Source organism: Balaenoptera borealis (genome assembly GCF_965194805.1).
Source record: "Balaenoptera borealis genome assembly, chromosome: 3".
Taxonomy (NCBI): Eukaryota; Metazoa; Chordata; class Mammalia; order Artiodactyla; family Balaenopteridae; genus Balaenoptera; species Balaenoptera borealis.
This window is the reverse complement of record NC_138866.1, coordinates 98,557,176-98,574,351: the sequence shown is the minus strand read 5'-3', so window position 1 is coordinate 98,574,351 and position 17,176 is coordinate 98,557,176. Positions and strand designations below refer to the sequence as shown.

The 17,176-nt window shown below is 39.0% G+C and overlaps 1 long non-coding RNA gene across 1 annotated transcript in view; it reads right to left on the bottom strand.

The window, feature by feature from the left end:
- Window positions 1-522: 522 nt before the first annotated feature.
- LOC309626578 overlaps window positions 523-17,176 on the bottom strand; it is a 32,936-nt gene continuing 16,282 nt past the window's right edge. The window contains exon 2 of the long non-coding RNA XR_014243298.1: window positions 523-627. This is a non-coding gene — a long non-coding RNA (uncharacterized lncRNA). The remainder of the gene's footprint in view (window positions 628-17,176) is intronic.

Genomic DNA, 17,176 nt, shown 5'->3' with positions numbered 1-17,176 from the left:
GAAAATTTGAGGTTAATAAATAAGACATACTTCTTCATATATAATCCTCAAAGAGGAGGGGTAGAAAGGAGTATTATTTATTTTCTTTAATACAGAATCATTAAGATAGAAAATAATGAAAACAGACTAGGTTTAAAAAAGAGCACACTGGACTTCCCTGGTGGCACAGTGGGTAAGAATTTGCCTGCCAATGCAGGGAACAGGGGTTCCATCCCTGGTCTGGGAAGATCCCACATGCCACAGAGCAACTAAGCCCGTGTGCCACAAGTACTGAGCCTGTGCTCTAGAGCCTGCAAGCAACAACTATTGAGCCTGCATGACACAACTACTGAAGCCCATGCACCTAGAGCCCATACTCCACAACAAGAGAAACCACCGCAAGGAGAAGCCCGTGCACCACAACGATGAGTAACCCCTGCTTCTCTAGTAACAACTGGAGAAACCCTGTGCAGCAACGAAGACCCAACACAACCAAAAATTTAAAAAAATTAAATCTTTTGACTTCTGAGATGACTCACTCACGTGGCTGTAGGTAAGAGGCCTCAGTTCCTTGCCACATGGATCTCTCCTTAGGGCTGCTTGAGTGTCCTCATGACATGGCAGCTGGCTTACCCCAGGATGAGTGATCTAGCAGAAACCAAAGCAGAAGCTGCAATGTCTTTTATAACTTTGGAAGCTGCACTTTGTCATTTCTGCAATTTCTTATTAGTTAAACAGTCAACCCTTTTCAAGTGCGAGGAGCCACACTGGTACATGGAGACTGGGAGATAATTAGGGGATAATTAGGTCCATCTTGGAGGCTGGCTACCAAAGTGGCTGACTAGCCAAAGTCTGAATTTTGTTTTCTTCACTTCTGGAGAGAAAATGGTCAGTGAACCTCATTGGTGGTCTTTGAGATGTACCAAAGCTACCTCTTGCTCTCACCCCCAGCTGTGTGGCTGACAGGGTCTTGGTGCTCCAGCTGGGTGTCAAGCCTGTGCCTCTGAGGTGGGAGAGCCGAGTTCAGGACATTGGTCTACCAGAGACCTCTGGCACCTTGTAATATCAAATGGCGAAAGCTCTCCCAGAGATATCCGTCTCAACGCTAAGACCCAGCTCCACTCAGAGACCAGCAAGATCCACTGCTGGACATCCCATGCCAAACAACTAGCAAGACAGGAATGCAGGCCCACCCATTAGCAGAGAGGCTGCCGAAAATCACAATAAGGTCACAGACACCCCAAAACACACCACCAGATGTGGATCTGTCCACCAGAAAGACAAGATCCAGACACACCCACCAGAACACAGGCACCAGTCCCCTCCATCAGAAAGCCTACACAATCCACTGAACCAACCTTAGCCACTGGGGGCAGACACCAAATACAACGGGAACTACGAATCTGCAGCCTCTGAAAAGGAGACCCCAAACACAGTCCCCAAAGCCAAATGAGAAGACACAGAAACACACAGCAGATGAAGGAGCAAGGTAAAAACCCACCAGACCAAACAAATGTGGAGGAAATAGGCAGTCTACCTGAAAAAGCATTCAGAGTAATGATAGTAAAGATGATCCCAAATCTTGGAACTGGAATGGAGAATAGACAAGAAACATTTAACAAGGACCTAGAAGAACTAAAGAGCAAACAAACAATGATGAACAACACAATAAATGGAATTAAAAATTCTCTAGAAGGAAACAATAGCAGAATAACTGAGGCAGAAGAATGGATAAATGACCTGGAAGATAAAATAGTGGAAATAACTACTGCAAAGCAAAATAAAGAAAAAAGAATGAAAAGAATTGAGGACAATCTGAGACATCTCTGGGAAAACATTAAACGCACCAACATTCGAATATAGGGGTCCCAGAAGTAGAAGAGAAAAAGAAAGACACTGAGAAAATATTTAAAGAGATTATAGTTGAAAACTTCCCTAACATGGGAAAGGAAATCGTTAATCAAGTCCAGGAAGCGCAGGGAGTCCCATACAAGATAAACCCAAGGAGAAACATGCCAAAACATATATTAATCAAACTATCAAAAATTAAATACAAAGAAAAAATATTAAAAGCAGCAAGGGAAAAACAACAAATAACATACAAGGGAATCCCCATAAGGTTAACAGCTGAACTTTCAGCAGAAACTCTTCAAGCCAGAAGGGACTGGCAGGACATATTTAAAGTAATGAAAGGGGAAAAGCTACAACCAAGATTACTCGACCCACCAAGGATCTCGTTCAGATTCAACAGAGAAATTAAAACCTTTACAGACAAGCAAAAGCTAAGAGAATTCAGCACCACCAAACCCGCTTTACAACAAATGCTAAAGGAACTTCTCTAGGCAGGAAACACAAGAGAAGGAAAAGACCTACAATAAGAAACCCAAAACAATTAAGAAAATGATAATAAGAACATACATATCAATAATTACCTTAAATGTAAATGGATTAAATGCTCCCACCAAAAGACATAGACTGGCTGAATGGATCCGAAAACACGACCGGTATGTATGTGGTCTACAAGAGACCCACTTCAGACATAGGGACACATACAGATGGAAAGTGAGGGGATGGAATAAGATATTCCATGCAAATGGAAATCAAAAGAAAGCTAGAGTAGCAATTCTCATATCCGACAAAAAAGACTTTAAAATAAAGACTATTACAGGAGACAAAGAAGGACACTACATAATGATCAAGGGATCAATCCAAGAAGAAGATATAACAATTGCATATATTTAGGCACCCAACATAGGAGCACCTCAATGCATAAGGCAAATGCTAACAGCCATAAAAGGGGAAATCGACAGTAACACAATCATAGTAGGGGACTTTAGCACCCCTCTTTCACCAATGAACAGATCATCCACAATGAAAATAAATAAGGAAACACAAGCTTTAAATGATACATTAAACAAGATGGACTTAATTGATATTTATAGGACATTCCATCCAAAAACAACAGAATACACTTTTTCTCAAGTGCTCCTGGAACATTCTCCAGGATAGGTCATATCTTGGGTCACAAATCAAGCCTTGGTAAATATAAGAAAATTGAAATCGTATCAAGTATCTTTTCCGACCACAATGCTATCAGACTAGATATCAATTACAGGAAAAAAATCTGTAAAAAATAGAAACACATGGACGCTCAACAATACACTACTTAATAACCAAGACATCACTGAAGAAATCAAAGAGGAAATAAAAAAATACCTAGAAACAAATGACAATGAAAACATGAAGACCCAAAACCTATGGGATGCAGCAAGAGCAGTTCTAAGAGAGAAGTTTATAGCAATACAATCCTACCTCAAGAAACAAGAAATATCTCAAATAAACAAGTTAACCTTACACCTAAAGCAATTAGAGAAAGAAAGAAAAAAAAAAAAAAAAAACAAAGTCAGCAGAGGAAAGACATCATAAAGATCAGACCAGAAATAAATGAAAAAGAAATGAAGGAAACAACAGCAAAGATCAAAAAAACTAAAAGCTGGTTCTTTGAGAAGATAAACAAAATTGATAAACCATTAGCCAGACTCATCAAGAAAAACAGGGAGACGACTCAAATCCATAAAATTACAAATGAAAAAGGAGAAGTAACAACTGACACTGCAGACATACAAAGGATCATGAGAGATTACTGCAAGCAACTATATGCCAATAAAATGGACAACCTGGAAGAAATGGACCAATTCTTAGAAAAGCACAACCTTCCAAGACTGAACCAGGAAGAAATAGAAACTACAAACAAACCAATCCCAAGCACTGAACTTGAGACTGTGATTAAAAATCTTCCAACAAACAAAAGCCCAGGACCAGATGGCTTCGCAGGCAAATTCTATCAAACATTTAGAGAAGAGTTAACACCTATCCTTCTCAAACTCTTCCAAAATATAGCAGAGGGAGGAACTCTCCCAAACTTATTCTATGAGACCACCATCTCCCTGACACCAAAACCAGACAAAAATGTCACAAAGAAAGAAAACTACAGGTCAATATCACTGATGAACATAGCTGCAAAAATCCACTGCACAATACTAGCAAACAGAATGCAACAGCGCCTTAAAAGGATCATACACCATGATCAAGTGGGGTTTATCCCAGGGATGCAAGGATTCTTCAATACATGCAAATCAATGTGATACACCATATTAAAAAACTGAAGGGTAAAAACCATATGGTCGTCTCAATAGATGCAGAAAATGCTTTCGACAATATTAAACACCCATTTATCATAAAAACCCTCCAGAAAGTAGGCATAGAGGGAACTTTCCTCAACATAATAAAGGCCATATATGACAAACCCACAGCCAGCATCGTTCTCAATGGTGAAAAAGTGAAATCATTTCCACCAAGATCAGGAGCAAGACAAGGTTGCCCACTCTCACCACTATTATTCCACACACTTTTGGAATTTTTAGCTACAGCAATCAGAGAAGAAAAAGAAATAAAAGGAATCCAAATCGGAAAAGAAGAAGTTAAGCTCTCACTGTTTGCAGATGACATGATACTATACATAGAGAATTCTAAAGATGCTACCAGAAACCTACTAGAGTTAATCAATGAACTGGTAAGGTTGCAGGATACAAAATTAATGTACAGATATCTCTTTCATTCCTATACACTAAAGATGAAAATTCTGAAAGAGAAATTAGGGAAACACTCCCATTTACCACTGCAACACAAAGAATAAAATACTTAGGAGTAAACCTACCTAAGGAGACAAAAGACGTTTACTCAACAAACTATAAGACACTGATGAAAGAAATCAAAGATGACACAAACAGATACAGAGCTATACCATGTTCTTGGATTGGAAGAATCAACATTGTGAAAATGACTCTACTACCCAACGCAATCTACAGATTCAATGCAATCCCTATCAAACTACCAATGGAATTTTTCAGAGAACTAGAACAAAAAAATTTCACAATTTGTATGGAAACACAAAAGACCCCGAACAGCCAAAGCAGTCTTGAGAAGAAAAACAGAGCTGGAGGAATCAGGCTCCCTGACTTCAGACAATACTACAAAGCTACAGTAGTCAAGACAGTATGGTACTGGCACAAAAACAGAAATATAGAGCAATGGAACAGGAGAGAAAGCCCAGACATAAACCCATACACATATGGTCACCTTATTTTTGATAAAGGAGGCAAGAATATACAATGGAGAAATCACAGCCTCTTCAATAAGTGGTGCTGGGAAAACTGGACAGCTACCAGTAAAAGAATGAAATTAGAAGACTCCCTAACACCATACACAAAAATAAACTCAAAATGGATTAAAGACCTAAATGTAAGGCCAGACACTATCAAACTCTTAGAGGAAAACATAGGCAGAACACTCTATGACATCAATCACAGCAAGATCCTTTTTGACCCACCTCCTAGAAAACGGAAATTAAAAAGAAACATAAACAAATGAGACCTAAGGAGACTTAAAAGCTTTTGCACAGCAAAGGAAAACGTAAACAAGACGAAAAGGCCACCCTCAGAATGGGAGAAAATATTTGCCAACGAAGCAGCTGACAAAGGATTAATCTCCAAACTTTACAAGCAGCCCATGCAGCTCAATATCAAAAAAAAAAAAAAACAAAACAACCCAATCCATAAATGGGCAGAAGACCTAAATAGACATTTCTCCAAAGAAGATATACAGATTGCCAACAAACACATGAAAGAATGCTCAACATCACTGATCATTAGAGAAATGCAACTCGAAATTACAATGAGGTGTCACCACACACAGGTAAGAATGGCCATCATCAAAAAAATCTACAAACAATAAATGCTGCAGAGGTGTGGAAAAAAGGGAACCCTCTTGCACCGTTGGTGGGAGTGTAAATTGATACAGCCACTATCGAGAACGGTAGCGAGGTTCCTTAAAAAACTAAAAATAGAACTACCATATGACACAGCAATCCCACTACTGGGCATATACCTGGAGAAAACCATAATTCAAAAAGAGTCATGTTCCACAATGTTCATTGCAGCTCTATTTGCAATAGCCAGGACATGGAAGCAACCTAGGTGTCCATCAACTGATGAATGGGTAAAAATGATGTTGCACATCTTCAATATAAAATGGAATATTACTCAGCCATAAAAAGAAATGAAATTGAGTTATTTGTAGTGAGATGGATGGACCTAGAGTCTGTCATACAGAGTGAAGTAAGTCAGAAAGAGAAAAACAAATACTGTATGCTAACACATATATGTGGAATCTAAAAAGAAAAGGAAAAGAAACGGTTGGGAAGAACCTAGGGACAGGACAGGAATAAAGACGCAGACATAGAGAATGGACTTGAGGACATGAGGAGGGGGAAGGGTAAGCTGGGACGAAGTGAGAGAGTGGCATGGACTTATATATACTACCAAATGTAAAATAGCTAGCTAGTAGGAAACAGCTGCATAGAAGAGGGAGATCAGCTCAGTGCTTTATGACCACTTAGAGGGGTGGGATAGGGAGGGCGGGAGGGAGACGTAACAGGGAGGAGATATGGGGATATATGGCTATGTATAGCTGATTCACTTTGTTCTAAAGCAGAGACTAACACACCATTGTAAAGCAATTATAGTCCAATAAAGATGTTAAAATTAAATAAATAAATAAATGAATAATTTATGCCCCCCCCAAATTAAATCTTTTTTTAAAAATAAATAAATAAAAAAGAGCACTGAATGACATGGAACGCTAAACCTAAGTATTTTCAGTACTATAGTAAATGTAAATGGATTAAAATCTCCTATTAAAGTGTAATTTTTTATATTATGTGCAACTAAATTTTTTTCACAATATACAGGTAAAATAAAAGAATTACATTAGAAAGGAGAAAACATTCCATGTATTTAACAAAAATAAAACAATAAGCATATAATATGCATCTTAGATATAAGTAGTCTTTAAGTTCAGAACAATTTGTCATTATTGTAATTAGTATTATTATACCAATTTCTTTAAAACATTTCAATACTTGTTGTATTTGAAAAAATATTTTAATATTTTTTCTTCTCTCTTTTGTGGTCTAATACATGGTAAGTATTTAGCTGCTAACATAACTTAAAAATATATATATTTTTTACAGCCGAACAAAACTGAATCAAGAAGAAATAGATAACTTGAACATACTGATCACTAAAAGCAAAATAGAGGGCTTCCCTGGTGGCGTGGTGGTTGAGAATCTGCCTGCCAATGCAGGGGACACGGGTTCGAGCCCTGGTCTAGGAAGATCCCACATGCCGCGGAGCAACTGGGCCCGTGAGCCACAACTACTGAGCCTGAGTGTCTGGAGCCCGTGCTCCACAACAAGAGAGGTCATGATAGTGAGAGGCCCACACACCGTGATGAAGAGTGGCCCCCGCTCGCTGCAACTAGAGAAAGCCCTCGCACAGAAACAAAGACCCAACACAGCCAAAATAAATAAATAAATAAATAGAATTTTAAAAAAATAGAATCTGTAATTTAAGAAAACTCCCTACCAACAGAAGTCCAGGATCAGATGGTTTCACAGGCAAATTCTACCAAATATAAAAAGCAGAACTTACACTGATTCTTCTCAAACTCTTCGAAAAGATTGAAGAGTAAGGAATACTTCCAAAGACATTCTATGAAGCCACTATCACGCTGATATCAAAAACAGATGGGGAGGGGGGACTTCCCTGGTGGCACAGTGGTTAAGAATCTGTCTGCCACTGCAGGGGACATAGGTTCGAGACCTGGTCTGGAAAGATCCCACATGCCATGGAGCAACTAAGCCTGTGTGCCACAACTACTGAGCCTGCGCTCTACAGCCCACGAGCCACAACTACTGAGCCTGATAGCCACAACTGCTGAAGCCCACGCACCTAGAGCCCATGATCTGCAACAAAAGAAGCCACCACAATGAACAGCCTGCACACCACAATGAAGAGTAGCCCCCGCTCACCGCAACTAGAGAGAGCCCGAGCACAGCAACGAATGCCCAATGCATCCAAAAATAAATAAAGAAAGAAATTTACTTAAAAAAAAACCCAAATAAAACAGATGGGGACTTTTCTGGTGGCCCAGCAGTTAAGATTTCGCCTTCCAGTGCAGGGGGTGCGGGTTCGATCCCTGGTTTTGGAGCTAAGATCCCACATGCCTCACAAACAAGAAACCAAAACATAAAACAGAAGCAATATTGGAACAAATTCAATAAAGACTTAAAAAAAAAACACAGAGAAAGACACTACCAAAAAAGAAAACTGCAGGCCAATATCGTTGATAAATATAGATGCAAAAGTTCTCAACTGAATATTAGAAAACCGAATCCGACAACACATAAGAGGATCATACACCATGACCAAATTTGATTCACCCCAGTTTCACAAAGCTGTTTCAACATATGCAAATCAATCAACATGATACACCCCATCGACAAAGGAAAAACAAGAAACAAACGGCCATCTCAATAGATGGCGAAAAAGCATTTGAAAAGCTTCAACATCCATTCATGGTAAAAACACTTACCAACGTGGGTACAGAGGAAACATATCTCAACATAATAAAAGCTATTTATGACAAACCCACAGCCAATATAATACTCAACGTTCATAAGCTGAAAGCCTTCCCGCTAAAATCTGGAACAAGACAAGGATGCCCACTCTCACGTCTTCTCTTCAACATAGTATTGGAAGTCCTAGCCACAACAATCAGACAAGAAAAAGAAATAAAATCTAACCAAATTGGAAGGGAAGAGGTAAAGTTGTCATTATATGCAGATGACATGATAATATATATAAAGGAAACCCTAAAAATTCCACACAAACACTACTAGAACTGATAAACAAATTCAGCAAAGTAGCAGGATACAAGATTAACATATATAAATTGGTTGCATTTCCTGGTTTTTCTTTCTTTTTTAAAAAAATTTATTTTGGCTGCATTGGGTCTTCATTGCTGTGCACGGGCTTTCTCTAGTTGTGGCCAGTGGGGACTAGACTTTCTTGTGGTGCGCAGGCTTCTCATTGCAGTGGCTTCTCTTGTTGTGGAGCACGGGCTCTAGGCATGCAGGCTTAAGTAGTTGTGGCACATGGGCTCAGTATTTGTGGCTCACTGGCTCTAGAGTGCAGGCTAAGTAGTTGTGGCACACAGGTTTAGTTGCTCCACGGCATGTGAGATCTTCCTGCATCAGGACTCAAACCCGTGTCCCCTGTATTGGCAGGCGGATTCTCAACCACGGAGCCACCAGGGAAGTCCCTGGTTGCATTTCTTTACACTAACAATGAAATATCAGAAAGGAAATGTAAACAAACAATCCTTTTTTTTAATGACATCAAAAAAATAAAATGCTTAGGAATAAACCTCACCAAGGAGGTGAAAGACTTATATACTGAGAACTACAAAACATTAGTAAAGGAAGCTGAAGATGCTTCAAAGAAATGGAAAGACATCCCACGCTCTTGGATGGGAGGAATTCATACTGTTAAAATGGCTATACTACCCAAAGCAATCTACAGATTTAATGTGGTCCCTATCAAATTACCCATGACATTTTCCCCAGAACTAGAACAAGTAATCCTAAAATGTATCTGGAACCATAAAAAGTCAGAAATGTGAACACAATCCCCAGGAAAAAGAACAAAGCAGGAGGCATAACCCTCCTAAACTTCAGAAAATACTACAAAGTTACAGTAATCAAAGCCGCATTGTATTGGCACAGAAAGAGATACATGGATCAATGGAATAGAATAGAGAGCTAAGAAATAAACCCACACACCTATGGTCAATTAACCTTTGACAAAGGAGGCAAGAATATACAATGGGGAAAAGAGAGTCTCTTCAGCAAGTGGTGTTTTGAAAGTTGGAGAGCCGTATGCAAATCAGTGAAGTCAGAACATACCCTCACACCATACACAAAAATAAACTCAAAACGGCTTATATGCTTAAACATAAGATAGGACACCTTATAACTCCTAGAAGAGAACATACGCAAAACATTCTCTGACATAAGTCATACCAAAATTTTCCTAGGTAGTTCTCCCTAGGCAGTACAAATACAGTAAGTCACCTACATACGAACCTTCAAGTTGCAAACTTTCAAAGATGCAAACGTCCATTCGCGTGTCCAATCGTGTAAGTTAGTTCACGTGTCTGGCATACATTGTCACGTGCGTGCTTCCTCTATATGTGGTTGTGCTTTTGTGTACTTTACAGTACTGTATAGAGCACAGTAGTACAGTACCTTTATTTCAAGCCCAAGATGTCTGGAAGCAAGCGTAAAAGCAGAGGTGATGTAGCTGGCACTGTTAAGAAGCGCCAAACGATAATGATGGAAACAAAAGTGAAAGTAATTGAGAGAGTGGAGCGAGGCAAAAAGATGTTAGACATCGCTCATTCTTATAATATGAATCATTCAATCATTGGCACGAATCTAAAGAACAAGGACAAGATCATGGAACATGTGAAGTCTGCTGTGCCGACGATGTTGACACAATATCCAAGAAGCATGGAAAAGTGATGGAGGAGATGGAGAAACTTCTCAGTGTGCGGATGCAGGATCAACATCAGCGCTGAGTCCTGCTCAACTTAACGCTGATTCAAGAGAAAGCTAAAAGGCTTTATGAAGACCTGAAGAAGAAACATGGCAAAGAATCAGAGGGCACATCTTTTAATGCCAGCCATGGCTGGTTTCATCAGTTCAAGGCTAGAGCCAGCCTTCACAATGTAAAAGTAAGTGGAGAGACAGCAAGTGCAGATAGGGTAGCTGTCCAGGAACTTCCAGAAACACTTTGAGAAATTATTTGATGATGGTGTGTATTTACCCAACCAGGTTTTTAATGTGGATGAGACACAACTGTACTGGAAGTGGATGCCAGACCGAAGTTACGTCAGTAAGGAGGAAAAGTTGATGCCGGGCTGTAAAGCAGCAAAGGATAGGCTAACTGTTGTTTGGTGGCAATGCTTCCAGTGAATTGAAGCTGAAACCTCTCTTAGTTTATCATTCACAGAACCCAAGAACCCTTAAAAACATAGCCAAGGGCTTTCTTCCTGTTGTGTGGAAGCGTAACCCCAAATCCCGGATTACACAGGCCACGTTCCAGGACTGGTTTTGCCACCACTTTATCCCAGATGTAGAGAAATATTGCCTGGAGAAGGACGTTCCAGCAAAACATTCTTTTGCTGCTCGACTATGCTCTGGGCCACCCCCCATTCATGGATGACTTTCATCCCAACGTCAAAGTACTGCATCTGTCACCAAATACTACGTTGCTCATCCAACCTATGGACCAGGGCGTTATAGCGACTTTCAAGAAATATTATTTATGTCACACTTTTTGTCAGGCAGTATAGGTAAGTGACAAATCAGGAACAACCTAGGGACAGCTTTGGGAGGACTATAACATCTACAAGACCATAAAAAACATTGACTTTGCATGGTGTGAGGGTATGGCGGTCACGATGAATGGGGTTTGGAAGAACCTTTGCCCACAGTTTGTTCATGATTTTTGTGGATTTGAGAAGGTAGATCAGAAGTCCGAAGAGGTCTTCAGCAACGTAGTGACCCTCAGCGAGAAGCTGGAGCTAGATCTGCAAGACGACGATTTCGCTGAACTCCTTGCTGTGCAACATGAGGAGCTTACTGATGGAATTGGAGGCCCAGAGAAAGGATGAAGAGGGACAGGAGGAAGAAAAAGTAACTGAAGAACTGAAGAGATTCACGACACAGAAAATGGCAAGGGAATCTTCGTTATTGGAGGAAGCACTCTTAGTTTTTGAGGCACAGGACCCGAGCCTAGAATGGGACCCAAAGGTGGCAGCAGCCATTCAGATTGCAATCCAGTGTTACCTTGTCATCTATGAGGAGAAAAAAAGAGCTACTACCCAGACAGCAATGGATCATTCTTTCAAGAGGGTAGATAGAATTAAATCCAGCAAGGAACCAGAACCTTTGCCATCAACGTCAGGTATGAGTGAAATTGCAGCTTGCCCTCTGTCTCCTACTGCTGATAACCCTTCACCCCTACCATCTCCCACCTCCCCTCCCTCCTCCAATCAGTAACTCTGCTCGCCTGTTCCCTCGATGCCAGCCCGAGTATCCTAGCTGTTGTACTGTATTACTGTACTTTTCAAGTTACTGTACTGTAAGATTAAAAATGCTTTCTTTGTTTTTGTGCTTGTTTTTTATGTATTGTTTGCGTGAAAAGTATTATAAACCTATTACGGTACAATACCATACAGCCGACTGTGTAAGTTGGGTACCTAGGCGAACTTTGTTGGACTTACAAACAAATTGAACTTACAAACGCACTCTTGGAACAGAACTTGTTCATATGTAGGGGACTTACTGTAAAAGCAAAAAAAAAAAAAAACAGGAACTAATCAAACTTATAAGCTTTTGCACAGCAAAGGAAACCATAATCAAAATGAAAGTACAACCTATGGACTGGGAGAAAATATTAGCAAATGATGAGACTGACAAGGGCTTAATTTCCAAACTATACAAACAGCTCATACAACTCAATAACAAAATAACAAATAACTCAATGGAAAAATGGGTAGAAGACCTAAATAAACATTTCTCCAAAGAAGACATACAGAGAGCCAATAGGCACATGAAAAGGTGCTCATCATCACTAATTATTAGATAAATGCAAATCCAAATTACAATGAGGTATCACTTCACACTGATCAGAATGGCCATCATTTAAAAGAAAATCTACAATTAACAAATGCTGGAGGGGGTATGGAGAAAAGGGAACCCTTCTACACTGTCGGTGGCCATGTAAGTTGGGGCAGCCACTATGGAAAACAGTATGGAGGTTCCTCAAAAAAACTATAAAGAGAGTTGCCATATGATCTAGCAATCCCACTTGTGGACATATATCTAGACAAAACTATAATTCAAAAAGATACATGAAACCCTATGTTCATAGCAGCACTATTTATAACAGCCAAGACATGGAAACAACCTAAATGTTCATTGAAAAATGAGTGTTTAAAGAAGGTGTGGTATACGTATACAAAAGATATTACTCAGACATAAAAAAGAATGAAATAATGCCATTTGCAGCAACATGGATGGACCTAGAGATAATGATACTAAGTGAAGTAAGTCAGAGAGAGAGAGACAAATACCATATAATATCACTTATATGTGGAATCGAAAACAGGACACAAATGAGCATGTCAGCGAAACAGAAACAAACACACAGATATAGAAAAGAGAGTTGTGGTTGCCAAGGAGAGAGTGAAGGAAAGATTGGGAGTTTTGGAATAGCAGAAGCAAACTATTCTACATAGGATGGACAACCCACCAAGACCTACTGTATAGCACAGGAAACTATATTCAATATCCTGTGATAAACCATAATGGAAAAGAATATATATAGATATATAGATATAGATATATAGATATAGATAGATATATAGATAGATAGATATAAAACTGAATCACTTTGCTGCACAGCAGAAATTAATACAACAATGTGTAAAGGCTGCAGAGGGTGTGGAGAGAAGGGAACCCTCCTGAAATGTTGGTGGGAATGTAAACTGATACAGCCACTATGGAGAACAGTATGGAGATTCCTTAAAAGCTAAAAAAATAAAACTACCATATGACCCAGCAATCCCACTACCGGGCATATACCGGGAGAAAACCATAATTCAAAAAGATACATGTACCACAATGTTCACTGTAGCACTATTTACAATAGCCAGGACATAGAAGCAACCTAAATGTCCATCGACAGATGAATATATAAAGAAGATGTGGCACATCTATACAATGGAGTATTACTCAGCCATAAAAAGGAACAAAACTGAGTTATTTGCAGTGAGGTGGTTGGACCTAGAGTCTGTCATGCAGAGTGAAGTAAGTCAGAAAGAGAAAAACAAATACCGTACGCTAACACATATATATGGAATCTAGAAAAATGGTACTGACGAACCTAGTGACAGGGCAGGAATAAAGACACAGATGTAGAGAACGGACTTAAGGACACAAGGGGCAAGGGGAGACAGGGACGTAGTGAGAGAGTAGCACTGACATATATACACTACCAAATGTAAAATAGCTAGTGGTAAGCTGCCGCATAGCACAGGGAGATCAGCTCGGTGTTTTATGTCCCCCAGAGGGGTGGGATAGGGAGTGTGGGAGGGAGGCTCAAGGGGGGGGGGGATATGGGGAATATATGTATACATATAGCTGATTCACCTTGTTGTAAAGCAGAAACTAATACAGTGTTATAAAGTAAGTATACTCCAATAAACATGTATTTAAAAAAACCCACAACATTGTAAATCAACTACACTTGAAAATATTTCTTAAGTGCAAACAATTTTCTGAATGTAAGTTTTACTGTGTGTGTGTACCACAGGTTCAATATATATGAATTATGTCAAATTGATTACATTGCTTTTCAAAATAAAGAATTTTTGATATTTTACATCAGCCTCATGTTATAAATGCAGAAAAACTATATTATTTTTTTCTAAAGTTCAGAAATAGCCATTTTGCTCATTCGGTATGCTATAAACCATTAACTATTAAAAAGGGATTCGTGACCTCTTCCTTCCAAAGAAATATTTCTCCACTCACAAAAGTTTAATAGAATGTTCCACCATGAACTGACTTCCCACCTTAGAGACACGAGATTTGCATCCTGAAATCTCTTTCTTGCAAAAATGTCCAATTATCATCCTAGCATTACAGAAAAGAAATGCTTTTTTCCAGATCTCAAATTCCATACAACTTTAGTCAAGACATCATGTATGTTTTTTTTTTCACACACACACAGACTGTATTTTATTTTTACAAGAGATAAATCAACTGACACCAAGCACTGTAAATGGATGACCACAACAAAAGCAACAATGATTGCAATTACCAAACACGAAACACACTCATACTATGTCATAATATTGACATTCAGTCCAGTAATCCTCCACTGTAACAGCTCATTTACTTTGCAGTGAAAGACATCATGCATTTTTAAATAATCAGCACTCACCTGAGGTCTTTAAACATCAACATAAACATAATTTTGTGTTCTCTTTCATTTACTCTGGTTCTAAGTGGTCATTTCTAAACGAAAGTATTTAAGTATGTTAACGTCATCTTATAGCATCATATTTCAAATGACTACCGTGTCTCCAAAGATGAAATATGAGGAACTCACAATTAGGCTCTCCAAAGTTTTGCTCTCTGAATGTGTATGACCCTTCTGCTGAACTCCACACTGTTCATTATTCTCTGAGAATATTCTTTTTCTTGTATGGCCATCTCACATGCTCTTTCATTTCATGAAGTTTTTTCCTACAATGTTATGCCTAGTTTATTTCTGAGAATATGCATTATTTCAGAATGATACTTATAGACACAAAGACTTCCCTATAATTCCCTGAGAGTTTCAAGAACTCCTTCTTCTTTTTTTTTTTTTTTTAATACCTAGATTCTGAAGCTCTCCACAAAGCATTACTAAACTTGCATTTACATAAGTATCTACATATTAATCACACATTAATGCATTCACAATTGTATTATGATTTATTGCTAATTTTGGAGCTGTCTTATATACCACCCTCTTGGAAATCACTTTAATATTTGCACTTAGGACTTGAAAGAGAATGGATAAATAAAAACCTGAAGAATATGCAAATACAATTTATATATTTCTCATAAAATTAGGTGATTATCTAACCTTTATCCAGAAAAAAAGAAGAGCCCAGATACTCTGCAGGCATGATCCTCGAGAATGTGTGGTCTTCCAGCAGGAAAACATGCAGTAATCCATGTGGCAGAGTTTACCTGTGACCAGCTGGGGTTAGTGACCTATGCATTCCTTACACGCAACATATCAGGAGTGGAAAGAGGGAATTTGTCCGTTGTGGCAATAAGTATAATGAAGATGTGTAGCAGGTCATGCTCATATGTTCAACACAGGTACAATCAAAAGTTTGCTCAATTCTGGTAGATCTAAGTCTGTATCTGTTACCTTGTCTTTAACGAGGAAATGTCAGAACTGACTTACCAAAAAAAAAAGTGTTTTGTTTGTTTGTTTGTTTTAATTAGAGTCACGGTGAGTAAGGCAGAGTTCAGAACAGCTAATGTGACTTAGTGATTCTCTCATCAGGAAATACAGTTTCTACTTCCCTGTTTATTCTCCACATCCTGTAGTAAGTCAAGTTTCAATGAAAGATCAATCTACAGCGTGAAAAGAAAAGAAAACTTACATGTGTTGATAAGGTCATTTTGACAGGTTTTACCACGTATGTCAGTGTTTCTGGGGATGGACACAAGCCAGAGCTCCCTACTCTGACATTTTCACTGATGTCATTCCCCTTGATCCTCAATTTGAAAGTGGATAAAAATGTTTTCTATGCTTTCTTCTTTAAGAAATTAAATAAAGAATGTTTTCTAGACATGATCCTCTAATGATTTGCAGTCAGTGGTCATCAACAGAGGAAAAGCACAGAATCTCATCCCCACAGAAGGGTGACATTCAGTCAGGTAAGAAAATTCTCCCCGAAATCAGAGCTTCATCTTTAACATGCAATCAAAGGCTTTCACAGGTTCTTCATCACTCTGCACTCAGCCCTACCATATGGGATTGGCTCTGAGAATCTCACATCAGATGACTGACAAACATGTCATAGTACACTGATCTGGTACCAGATCCTGCCTCTCTTAATGATCTCCCACAGGGACATTGGAATATTCTAGGATATTTCCTGGAGTCCTCTATTCTACACAGGTACACTTCCAAGTAGAAACAGAAGCTTGGATTCTCACTGGGACCCCTGCTCTGTCCAACCAACCTCTCTAGAAATATGATGTTCTAATCTCTCCTGATTAGAACATTTCAAGGTCTCTCTCCCTGTGCTAATTTAGTAAAGGTAAAAGAGAAACAAGAAAGAGCAAACTATGCAGGGAGCAATATATGAGATTCCTTTACTTAACGTATTTATCTGATATACCCAAATACTGAGAAATATAGATTCATTTCATAATGTTCAAGAAAAGAGGAGGAGGAACCTCCATGCCAACAGTATATATAAAATGGAATCAATATTGCATAAGCTCCAGCTTAAGCTTAGCTACGAGGTACTAACCCTTCTCATAAAGAAGCAATAGTTCTCCATCATTTGAAGCACACTGAGGACTCAGACAGCTGGACACTGAAGGTGTAGCCTCCTCACTCGAATTCTGTACCTGCATCACAGAGCAGTGAAA